Source organism: Bubalus kerabau, chromosome 2, assembly GCF_029407905.1.
Source record: "Bubalus kerabau isolate K-KA32 ecotype Philippines breed swamp buffalo chromosome 2, PCC_UOA_SB_1v2, whole genome shotgun sequence".
Taxonomy (NCBI): domain Eukaryota; kingdom Metazoa; phylum Chordata; class Mammalia; order Artiodactyla; family Bovidae; genus Bubalus; species Bubalus kerabau.
In genome coordinates this window covers 126,171,460-126,184,535 of record NC_073625.1, presented here as the reverse complement: position 1 = coordinate 126,184,535, position 13,076 = coordinate 126,171,460, and positions in this window count along the sequence as shown.

Sequence of the window (13,076 nt, the reverse complement as noted above, 5' to 3'; positions counted from 1 at the left end):
GAACATACCTCCCAATTACAATATGCCCAGATGTGGCTTGAAGCAACCTACAGTCAATGCAATGGGGACAAAAGTGATATAAACCACTTCCCACTGACCCCTAACATTTAATTCATGATTTGCTTTTTTTTTTTTCCTCTTGCCAATTGCTCAGCTACAAGTTGAAGATTCCAAGAAGCTGCTGGGTCTGTGTTGCCACCTGGAGAAAATGCATGGCACTGAACATTGGCACCAGATTTCTCCTGCGCAAGTAAACCTTTACGGTGTTAAGACACTGGGACTAGGGGTGTTGCAGCAAGCAGCCTTACTAACTCTGAATAAAGTCGTGTCTTATGATGCCTTTACGATGCCTTCATTCCCCTTGGAACCTAGAGCTGTCCACTCCTCTGGGTCTACCTGATCCAGCTCTGCCGTCACTTCTCTTCCATTTAGACTGAATCCCGTGTCAATCATTTAGTAATGTTATTACTGTCACCCTAGAGTTTTCTTCTCATGTCTTCCTTTATAAACAACTAGTACTACTTGTACTTATAATAGTAGGAGCAGTAGCAGTTGTTGATATTCTTTAGGAGCACATAATGCTTTGCAGATTAAATATTTTTACCTTCATCATCTTACTTTGATCTTAGTCTCTCATTGTTTCTATCTTACCTCAAAGTGCTTCCTACCTGCTATATCCATTCCTGAACCTGAACTGATACCACAGAGAAAGTCACAACAATCTACTCTTTGGCCCTCACACAAATTAGTGCTATTTCCTCACTGCTAGTGAGCATAACACTTAGTCATCTCTTTCACTCTTTGTTTAGGTCTCCATATGGCATCCCACTCCAGTATTCTTGCTTGGAAAATTCCATGGACGGAGGAGCCTGTTAGGCTGCAGTCCATGGGGTTGCTAAGAGTCGGACACGACTGAGCGACTTCACTTTCACTTTTCACTTTCATGCATTGGAGAAGGAAATGGCAGCCCACTCCAGTGTTCTTGCCTGGAGAATCCCAGGGACGGGGGAGCCTGGTGGGCTGCCGTCTATGGGGTTGCACAGAGTCAGACACGACTGAAGTGACTTAGCATAGCATAGCATAGCATAAAAGTGTTTATCAAGACTTTATTTTTTAAAAGCAGTTGTAGCTTCTCAGCAAAACTGAATGTACATATTTCCCACTTTTCCCCGGCCCCTACATGTGCATTGCTTCCCCCATTATCAATATCCCCTTCCAGAGGGAAACATTTGTTACAACTGATGCATTATAATCACTTGAAGTCCAGAGTTTACCTTAGGGTTCACTCTTGGGTGCTGTACACCTTACAGGTTCGCATAAATGTATAGTGACATGTATCCTTCATTATACTGTCAGGCAGAATATCTTCCTGCCCTAAAAATCCTCCTTATTCTGCCAATTCATCTCCTCTCCCCAGCCCCTGGCAAGCACTGATTGTCTTACTGTCTCCACAGTTTTACCTTTTGCAGAATGTCATATGGTTAGAATCTTACAGTAAGCAGGCTTTTCAGATCAGCTTCTTTCACTCTTCATAGCTGTTCATCCATTTTATTTTCCTACTCTCCTCAAAAACTTCACCCCTTATTTCCACAGTTAATCCTTCCCAATTTTACTTGATCTCTCCTTGCAATAACTATTTTTTCTCTCTCATTTCTCTTAGAAGGCCATACGGTCAAAAATTCTGTCTCATCTCTCATCACGCCTCTTTTATCCTTACACTTCAAGGCAGCCTGCATTTCACACTCACCAAAATCCTTGGTTTCCCAAATACAGCTCATATACCTTTGTATAATGTTTTCTTTTTTCTGAAGTGCCCATTCCCCAGTTCCCAATCTGGAAAACTCTTTTTTGTCTTTCAAAGAGCAAATCAAATATCATCCCCTTTATGAAGTCTTCTCTGATATTCTCAAGCAGAAATAGTGGCTCCTCCTCTGTCTCCCCTAGCACCTCAGCTATGACTGATTTATATCTCATTGCATTATCAGGTCATGCGAGAGGTGGAGAATCCACCTGCAGTGCAGGACACCTGAGTCAGTAAGATCCCCTGTAGTAGGAAACGGCACCCCACTCCAGTATTCTTGCCCGGAAAATCCTCCATGGTCAAAGGAGCTTAGAGGGCTACAGTCCATGTGGCCGCAAAGAGACACGACTGAGTGACTGGGCATTCATTCATTCATTTGTGGGCCTCTCTACCTCCTGGACTGTTAGCATTTCTGAGGGCAGGACTGTGTCTGATGACTTTATTTTCAGCACTAGGAACTATGCCTCACACAAGCAGTTCTTTAAGTCAGGAAAGCAGGCAATTGTGTCTGCTCCTTGGAGGAATGGCTCAAGCATCCTAAGTATTATTAGCAACTCAGGACCCATGGCATCTCCAGCTCAACTGAGTTTAAGCAAACTCTGAGAGTTGGTGAAGGACAGGGAAGCCTGGCTTGCTACAGTCCATGGGGTGGCAAAGAGTCAGACACGACTGAGTGACTGAACAACAACAGGATCCAGGGCAAGTGGGACTGAAGTAAAGAAAGGAGCCTATCTTTGTATGGGGCAGTAAGATTGACTCTATTTTGTAACAGCAAATTATAAACTTAACATGGCTGTGAGTTCTGTGTCCTTTGAGGTGATGGTCAATCAGGTGTGGTCATAAAAGGGGACACAAGGAAGCAGAACTTTTTGTACTCACATGTCCTGCAGAGACAGAGTCACCACACACCATGAGGGGCCACGTGGACAGAATGCCAAGGGAGCTGACTCAATCAAGCAGGTGTGGGGCCAAGGAAAAGTGAGGACCTGTGGGCAAGCACCTTTACTGGGGATTGGGTTGGAATACACAAGAAGTGTACTTCACTGATGCATTTGAAAGTCACTAGGTCACAGTCAACAGAGGGCAGGAAGTGGAACTTGAGGCACATTGGTGCATCTGGTCACCTGGGCAGGGTATTCACAATCTATTTGCAAGGATGTTGAGGCAATAGAAAAGAAAAGGGAAAAATAGTATAAAGTTGTAGAAATTCACAATACATTGAGTATCTTAGATATGTTTTAAATGGTCTCAGAAGGCAGAACTACAACAAATAGACAAAAGTCACAAGGAGACAGACGGCACTCAAGATTAAGAAAGGCCTTTCTAGCCATCAGAGAGGTGAAAAATGGAAGAGGTTACCTTGGAAGGCAGTGAAACTCATTACTGAAAGCATTCAAGCAGAGGCCAGATGGTTTGTGTGGGGAAATTGCTACATAAATTCACACAGCCTTCAGGACCCATGTGGTGCTGTGTGGGATTCTCCTTGGTGCAGATCAAGTCAAGGCCCACCTTAGTTGGGGAAGGCTTGCACAAGATAAACAATCAAAGGTCAAGCTATGTGGAATTTTGTGATCCTTCTTTCTAAAGTTTTTCTTCATATTTCTAGTATAATAAGATATTCTAGATTTAAAAAATTCTGAAGTCAAATATACTTGGAAACTACTTCATATATCACCCTATTGATGATTAAAAAAAAAAAAAACCACCCTTGAGAATTCCTGAAATAAGGGAGCCATGCCACTTGGCTTATCTCAGAATTTCCCAAAAGTTCTGTTCACAGAATTTTTTATTGTGTAATATACCTGTGAATAGAAGGAAAAAAGGTGGAAGTAGTGACAGATTTCCTCTTCTTGGGCTCTAAAATCACTGCAGATGGTGACGACAGCCTTGAAATTAGATGATTGCTTCTTGGCAGGAAAGCTATAACAAACCTAGACAGTGTGTTAAAAAGCAAAGACATCTACTTTGTCAACAAAGCTGCATATAGTCAAAGCTATGGTCTTTCCAGTAGTAACATACGGTTGTGAGAGCTGGACCATAAAGAAGGTAGAGCACCAAAGAATTGATGCTTTCAAAATTGTGGTGTTGGAGAAGACTTTCAAGAGTCCTTTCAACAGCAAGGAAATCCAACCAGTCAATCCTCAAAGAAATCAGTTCTGAATATTCACTGGAAGGACTGATGCTAAAGTTGAACCTCCAATAGTTTGGTCACTTGATGCAAACAGCTGACTCATTAGCAAAGACTCTGATGCTGGGAAAGATTGAAGGCAGAAGGAAAAGAGGGCAACAGAGGATGAGATGGTTGGATGGCATCTTGGGCAAACTCTGGGAGACTGTGAGGGACAGGGAGGCCTGGTGTGCTGCAGTCCATGGGGTTGTGAAGAGTTGGACATGACTGGGCGACTGAGCAACATACCTATGAATATTTCATGGAAGAGTTCTATCTAATTCTGCTTTCACCTGGGTAAAAATGTCTTGCTCTGGAGAGAGGCAGATACAGCATTTTCTCCTTTGCTGATTTCAAATCATAGAAGTCTAAAATATACAAGAAGGCTGTAGGCATAGTAGGGGATTCTTACCCCTCAAGGGAAAAGAAAGGTATTTACCAAACTCACATGCCTTTTCTCATTCAAAAATGATCCCACCCTTTAAGAAAGATGTTAGTATTCTTTTTACATATGGGGAGCCAGATGCAGCCAGCAAGAAGATGCAGGATGCCAAAATCTGTGATATTCCATTTCTGAACTCAGCTGGGGTTGAGCTGGGAGGCCGGAAATAAAGGAATTCAGCTAAGAGACTGTCAAGACTATGACTAGCTTCATGGTCAGTGATTCTTGATTTCATTTTATTTGAGAATGAACAGTCTCCAGAAGCATAAATGTCACCTTGGTAATAACTACAGGTGCCCATTAAATCCAGAAATTTATTTTTTCATAGTTGCCAGAAAAATGAGAATGCAGGCAAATATGATCATTACTCATAGGCAGTATGAAGATCAATAACCCATTACTTCTGTCAGCTATATCCCCAGACTGGGCCACCTTCTAAAGCAGAGGCTAAGTTACCTGCTAGATGTGAGTCAGGACCTACGTAAATAAAGTGAAGTCGCTCAGTCGTGTCCGACTCTTTGTGACCCCATAGACTGTAGCCTACCAGACGCCTCCACCATGGGATTTTCCAGGCAAGAATACTGGAGTGGATTGCCATTTCCTTCTCCAGGAGATCTTCCCAACCCAGAGATTGAACCCATGTCTCCCTCATTATAGGCAGACACTTTAAATGAATTAGATACGCCCATGGACACTGGGCCAGGCAGCAAACGATGGTAAAGTTTGGATCTTTTTACTGTCAAAAATATCTCAATGGGCTCACACTTTGCTACCAAACTACTAATTAAGTAAAAGTCAGATTTTGTTTTCATCAATGGCCAGTTAGAACTGAGACAAAAACTGCCAGTTGGAACTTGAGACAAGCATCTGCCTAGATACTGTAACTGTTAATTTGATGTAACTCCAGTCATAAGCAAAGAAATCTGATATTTCAGAGGCTTTTGTCTTTTCATTTCAGTTAATAGCCCAGTTTCTCTGGGGCTATTTAAAGTACAGAAAGTAGTTTGAAGTTATGGTGAGAATGGGTTGAAGGATATCTTAAACCTTTTTCATATATTTTACACAGGCTTATTGATATAATTATCTTTTATGGTTTTGAAACTGAAAGAATTAATTAAGCAAATAATAATCAAAAAGGACAATAGCCGGGGAACCCTATTACAGCCTTCATGGTCTTGTAAGGGTCTAAAAACTTAGTAGAAAACTAGCCTAGATCTATCTCAAAGGACTCTTCGGACTCAAAAATGCTGAGAAAAAATCCTATGGCTTTATGTTTTGTTTTGTTTTCAGGGAGAAATGATTGCCCCCCCACCAGTCTGATCTCCATTAGCTGTTGGAACAATTCTGCAAGGCCTTTTAATACTCCTGCTAATGAGGCGTCCTCAGGTCCTCGCATTAGGTTCATTCAGTGTCTTGCTGAGCAGGCAGAGTGGTAACAAAATTAAAAAAAATAAATAAAAAGTCTTCTCATTGCCATAACACAAATCATACCCAAAAGCAAAAGAGGGGTGGGGGAATCTCTAAAAACTCCACATCCTGCTACCTAAACATTTAAATAATTAGTTTCCTGAAGATTGCCTGCTAGACTTGTAAACAGCTACAAAAGTCAATTTTTATTTTACAGCATATTTCTGAACTCATGGCAAATACCCTACAGGTTGGCCATTAATTGTGTATCTTCTATTTATTTTCTTTGTTTGGAGGACAGGGTATTAAGGAAAAGGAAAATAGAGAAACTAACTTTAGCATTCTTCTTCCACTAAGTTCTCCTTAATGTTCTCTCTAGCAAAGGAAAAATCTCCAGGAGTGGGTGTCTTTATGCCAGCCTCCTCCTTGTGAAACTCACTTAAGATGCCACTTTTCACTGCTTCTTCTAATGATCATATTATTTTGATTTTATTAGTTTGGCTTCTTTCTAACTTCCACTAATGGATGAGTTAACACATGACTCACACTTACTTATTTTGATGGTTGGGGATGCAGAGATGCTTTTAAAAAATTCCATCTGTATGAGCATGGAGACCACTTAGCACTGAAGGCCATATTTGATTATCCATAAGAGAAAGCTCCTACTCTGAGCAAACCAGTAATACTGGTAAATTGATAGCACTTTTGCCTTCCTAGGAGTCTAAAGCACACTGAGCAGAGGGGCTGCATTCTCTGTTTAAACTATTCTCCTGCGTAGTATGTTTGGGTGTTCCGGTAATGGTTGGATATAGCCAGAGAAGTATGATAGGCCAAATGATTTCTTAAAGATGTGATATTAAAAGTAACTGAAAATATATACCCATTAAGGACAAGGGTAGGAAAGTTGGAAAGAATTTTGATTTGAACTTTTTAAAACATATATTATGTGCAAAGTTGGTGCTGGGGTGCTAGGGAAAAACAGATAAATACTCACGCACATAAATTCAGAATTTGGCAGTAGGGATTCATAAACAGCAGTGATGTATAAATAGACATAACTTTAAAGAAACAAATTCCAGTTTTGCATAAGATGAAGTAAGCAAACATCTCTGTCTCTCCCACTGGAAGTAACTAACAATGCTAGACGATATGCATGCAGCATCTGTCCGAGGACTCTGAAAAGTAAATGCTAGCTGGCACTTTGGGAAAACAGAAGTACTATCAAGCTGACGGTGCCTTTATAGCTCCAAACCCAGAAGAGCATACCAGGTGCAAATAGAAATAGCTTTCAGTGAAGCCCTCTCTGTTTGGTCCCAGGAGCCCCCGCAAGACAGAGAGAACAAGTAAATTCCCTTTGGTGGTGGTGTTTCTTATGCTGCTTTCCACTCTCCTGCTCCAGCCCTAAGGCAAACCCATGGCAGCGGCACCGGCAGTAATAACTCTTCCAAAGAGCAGAAATGATGGCAGTGCCCGTAAAGCAAACGTCTAAAATTCTGGGCCAAGAGTATGCAAGGAAATCTCATTGCTTTTCTTCCTTCCTCTCATTCCTTTTACCACGTGACCTGGGAGACACAGCAAAAAGTACTCGGTAGGGTGGGCAATTCAAAGCTTCAGCTTTCTAGCCAGAAGACAAAAAAGAGATATCCTCAGAGCTAGAAAGTTTCCAGGAGATGTACAGCAGGAGAAGCTGGGGGGAAATATCCCATAAAGTTATATGTCAACTCCTAAGAGTTTCACACATCTGAATTTAAACAGTAAACCACAGGCTTTCAAACTAGTCTATACAGGAGAGTACAGCCCAAGTCCTATACTGGTCACTGAGGGGCATACAGCAAGGCAGAGACAATGGCTTTGCAATGGCTTTGAAAACCGAATTGCCACTTGAACTACAGACCTCAGAAAGCCAGCTTGAACTTATGGTTTGAACCTAACCCAGTCAATTGCCTGCTTAAAAAAAAAGGCCACATGCTATATTTTCCATAGAACATAAGAGCAAGAGTCTTCCAATGTAATACTCAATGTGTTCAGGACACAATATAAAATTACTCAACATATGAAGGATCAGGAAAATTTCAATGACTTATAGTCAACAGATGAAAACCTGAAATGACACAAATGTTGGAATTATCAGATATTAAAGAAGCTATCTTAACCATGCTCTAAGAAGTGAGGTTGCTGACTCTTGAAATAAATGGAAAGAGAGAGAACAGCAGGAGAGAAATAGAAGATATTTCTATGGATCAAATGAAAAATTTTTAACTAAAAAATACAATAACCAAATTAAATTAAAAAATGCAGTGAATGTGTTCAAATAACAGAATAGAGGTGACAGAGGAAAGGTCTTTGAACTTTAAGACAGATCAATAGAAAGTATCCAATACAAACAACAGAGGAAAACATCTTTCCAATTTATCATCTGATCACTCTGTCTAATGTGTCTCCCACTTCGTTCTTCCATCACCCACTCGTTCACAATTTGTAGCCTACAAAGTGGCACTACATAGATTTCTGGAAACAAGGATCACGTCCTCTTTGGCCTGCTCTCCACACTAGCTCATGAGTAATTCTCCAGGCAACTCTGTTGGAACTGTAAAATCATCACCCTAGACTCTAAGCTCCAAATTTAAGTGAAGACCAGGACATAGTTCCCAACCACTTCCCGATCACCCTGCGCATTTGTTTCCCAAGTCACTTCAATCTTCTGGCCTCCATTCCCGCTGTCAATGCCAACCTGTCATCGAGTTACTCTCCCTACCTCAATCTTCCTCCAGCCCTCTGGCGTAATCTATCCTACAGAGTTCTCCTCCTAAAACCCAATTCTCATGATACCATGAGAGTATCCTGGTTCCTGTACTTCATAAAATTACAATTAACACTAGAACACAGACTAAACAAAGAGAAAGGCGTTTCCTCTGCTACCTAGTTGCAGTCTAACTTTGTGGCCTTATTTTCTATTATATATACTAGAAACTTTTTAGTCCACAGACCACTTGTTATTTCTCTAATCCTCCAGGCACTCTTATGTATCAATGCCTTTGCTCAAGTGGTTCTGTCTATTGGAGGACCTTACATATCCCCTTTCAAAGGCCCACTTGACTTCACATTCCAGGATGTCTGGCTCTAGGTGAATGATCACACCATCATGATTATTTGGGTCCTGAAGGTCTTTCTTGTACAGTTCTTCTGTGTGTTCTTGCCACCTCTTCTTAATATCTTCTGCTTCTGTTAGGTCCATGGGAGAAGGCAATGGCACCCCACTCCAGTACTCTTGCCTGGAAAATCCATACCATTTCTGTCCTTTATCGAGCCCATCTTTGCATGAAATGTTCCCTTGCTATCTCTGATTTTCTTGACGAGATCTCTAGTCTTTCCCATTCTGTTCTTTTCCTCTATTTCTTTGCATTGATCGCTGAGGAAGGCTTTCTTATCTCTTCTTGCTATTCTTTGGAACTCTGCATTCAGATGCTTCTATCTTTCCTTTTCTCCTTTGGTTTTCACTCTCTTCTTTTCACAGCTATTTGTAAGGCCTCCCATGACAGCCATTTTGCTTTTTTGCATTTCTTTTCCATGGGGATGGTCTTGATCCCTGTCTCCTGTACAATGTCACGAACCTCTGTCCATAGTTCATCAGGCACTCTATCTATCAGATCTAGTGCCTTAAATCTATTTCTCACTTCCACTGTATAATCATAAGGAATTGGATTTAGGTCATACCTGAATGGTCTAGTGGTTTTCCCTACTTTCTTCAATTTAAGTCTGAATTTAGCAATAAGGAGTTCATGATCTGAGCCACAGTCAGCTCCCGGTCTTGTTTTTGCTGACTGTATAGAGCTTCTCCATCTTTGGCTGCAAAGAATATAATCAATCTGATTTCAGTGTTGACCATCTGGTGATGTCCATATGTAGAGTCTTCTCTTGAGTTGTTGAAAGAGGGTGTTTGCTATGACCAGTGCATTCTCTTGGCAAACTCTATTAGCCTTTGCCCTGCTTCATTTCGTATTCCAAGGCCAAATTTGCCTGTTACCCCAGGTGTTTCTTGACTTCCTACTTTTGCATTCCAGTCCCCTATAATGAAAAGGACGTCTTCAAAGCTAGTGGAGGTGATGGAATTCCAGTTGAGCTATTTCAAATCCTAAAAGATGATGCTGTGAAAGTGCTGCACTCAATATGCCAGCAAATTTGGAAAACTCAGCAGTGGCTACAGGACTGGAAAAGGTCAGTTTTCACTCCAATCCCAAAGAAAGGCAATGCCAAAGAATGCTCAAACTACTGCACAATTGTACTCATCTCACATGCTAGTAAAGTATTGCTCAAAATTCTCCAAGCCATGCTTCAGCAATACGTGAACCATGAACTTCCAGATGTTCAAGCTGATTTCAGAAAAGGAAGAGGAACCATAGATCAAATTTCCAACATCTGCTGGATCATGGAAAAAGCAAGAGAGTTCCAGAAAAACATCTATTTCTGCTTTATTGACTATACCAAAGCCTTTGACTGTGTGGATCACAATAAACTGTGGAAAATTCTGAAAAAGATTGGCATACCAGACCACCTGACCTGCCTCTTGAGAAACCTGTATGCAGGTCAGGAAGCAACAGTTAGAAATGGACGTGGAACAACAGACTGGTTCCAAATAGGAAAAGGAGTACATCAAGGCTGTATATTGTCACCCTGCTTATTTAACTTATATGCTGAGTACATCATGAGAAATGCTGAGCTGGAAGAAGCACAAGCTGGAATCAAGATTGCTGGGAGAAATATCAATAACCTCAGATATGCAGATGACACCACCCTTATGGCAGAAAGTGAAGAGGAACTCAAAAGCCTCTTGATGAAAGTGAAAGTGGAGAGTGAAAAAGTTGGCTTAAAGCTCAACATTCAGAAAACTAATAGATGGGGAAACAATGGAAACAGTGTCAGACTTTATTTTGGGGGGCTCCAAAATCACTGTAGATGGTGACTGCAGCCATGAAATTAAAAGATGCTTACTCCTTGGAAGAAAAGTTATGACCAACATAGATAGCATATTGAAAAGCAGAGACATGACTTTGCCAACAAAGGTTCGTCTAGTCAAGGCTATGGTTTTTCCTGTGGTCATGTATGGATGTGAGTGTTGGACTGTGAAGAAGTCTGAATGCCGAAGAATTGATGCTTTTGAACTGTGGTGTTGGAGAAGACTCTTGAGAGTCCCTTGGACTGCAAGGAGATCCAACCAGTCCATTCTAAAGGAGATCAGTCCTGGGTGTTCTTTGGAAGGACTGATTCTAAAGCTGAAACTCCAGTACTTTGGCCACCTCACGTGAAGAGTTGACTCATTGGAAAAGACCCTGATGCTGGGAGAGATTGGGGGCAGGAGGAGAAGAGGATGACAGAGGATTAGATGGATGGATGGCATCACCAACTCGATGGACGTGAGTCTGAGTGAACTCCGGGAGTTGGTGATGGACAGGGAGGCCTGGCGTGCGGTTCATGGGGTCACAAAGAGTCAGAGACCACCAAGTGACTGAACTGAACTGAACTACATATCCCCTAAAAAAGGTTTTACCTGTAAAAAAATTTTTATGAGCCAAAGTCTAGTGCAAATAACATTTTCATGAAAACTCTCAGAATTTATTCCTCCCCTCTATTGGAATTTACATATATACACACATTTCTTCAGTATCAGATTTTCAAAATATATCAAGTTTCAACATGTGCTAGCTTATTTTTATCTTTTTATTTTGTTTTGGGGTAGCCAATTAACAATGTTGTAATACTTTCATGTGAACCACGGAGGGACTCAACCATACATATATGTGTGTGTGCTCAGTTGTGCTTGATTTTTTGTTGCCCCACAGGCTGTAGCCCACCAGGCTCCTCTGTGCATGGAATTTTCCATGTAAGAATACTGGAGCGGGTTGTCATTTCCTCCTCCAGGGCACCTTCCCAACCCAGGGATCAAACCCAAGGTTCTTGCATCTCCTGAAATGTCAGGTGGATTCTTTACCATTAGTTCCACTTGGGAAGCCTCTACATATACATGTATCCATTCTCCCCCAAACTCCCTTCCCATCCAGGGCACCACCTAACATTGAGCAGAGTTCCATGTGCTATGGAGCAGGTCCTTGTTGGTTATCCATTTTAAATATAGCAGTGTTGTGCTGGGTTTTTGTGTGTTTACTCAAATGCCACCCTAAATCTCTGACTAACCTTGAGAACTCATTCCAGAAAATCTGCTTTATAGGAGTAAAGCTATCTTGTCCTGATCACTGCTCTATTTCATTAGTTAAAAAACTCATTCATAAGGTGTTGGGGACACAGAGATGAATGAGACAGTCTCACTCTGTCTTATTTTAATTATAAGACTGGGAAACCACACAGGAACACATACGGTATTGGAATGTTAATAAATGCTTCAAACATGCTCAGTGGGCTAAGGAAGCATACAGAGGACTATGCCTGACCATCTGGAGGGGAGCTGGAGATCTGGTCGGGAAAGTCTCCTCAGGATAGACTCACCTGGGCTCACCATGCGGGATGGAGGGTGAAGGGGAACAGAGGTATTGGAGGCAGAAATCAGACGTGTCTGTTACAGCCCTCCTATTTGGTTATAAACACAAATAGCAGAGAAAGGGCAATTCTTACAATGAAGAACAAAATTTTCAAAGACAAAATAAACTGAGTCTCAGAAATGAACTAGAACCAAGGCATTGGAGGCCATAGAAGTCTTTTCACACTAACTTTACTTTCTCTCTTGCTGCAGACTGACCTTGTCTGGTTCCCAGACCACACAGTAAAAATGGCCACCTGGAGCTCCCAGGCTTACATTTTTTCTGGTTTATTGCCACATAATAAATTACCTCAATACTTAGTAGTTTAAAACAGTAAGCATTTATTATTTTATAGCTTCTGCATGTCAGAAATCCTGGCTGACTTAGCTGGGTCAGAGTCCCATTTTAAAATATACCTGCTGAAAACCCAGTCAGTAGAAGGGGAAGCTTTCAGGGAAGAGGGGCTGAATTGTCATCTCAGTTGAATGGGGCTCTCACTTGCCCCTAAACACACACACATCCCTGACCTCCCTGCGTTGTATCTGCTGTATATATTAGGATTTTGAAAACATTTTTGTTTGAATGAAGCTTTGAAAACTTACACGTGATGAAATTGAGGCCCCAAAAGAGGCAAGACTTGTTCAGGATCACAGAGAAGGTTAGTAGCAGAGCAGGGCAGAAGGTAGGGGTTAGCAGAATATCAGTATTTCACGCTGGTGCCTAGAGATG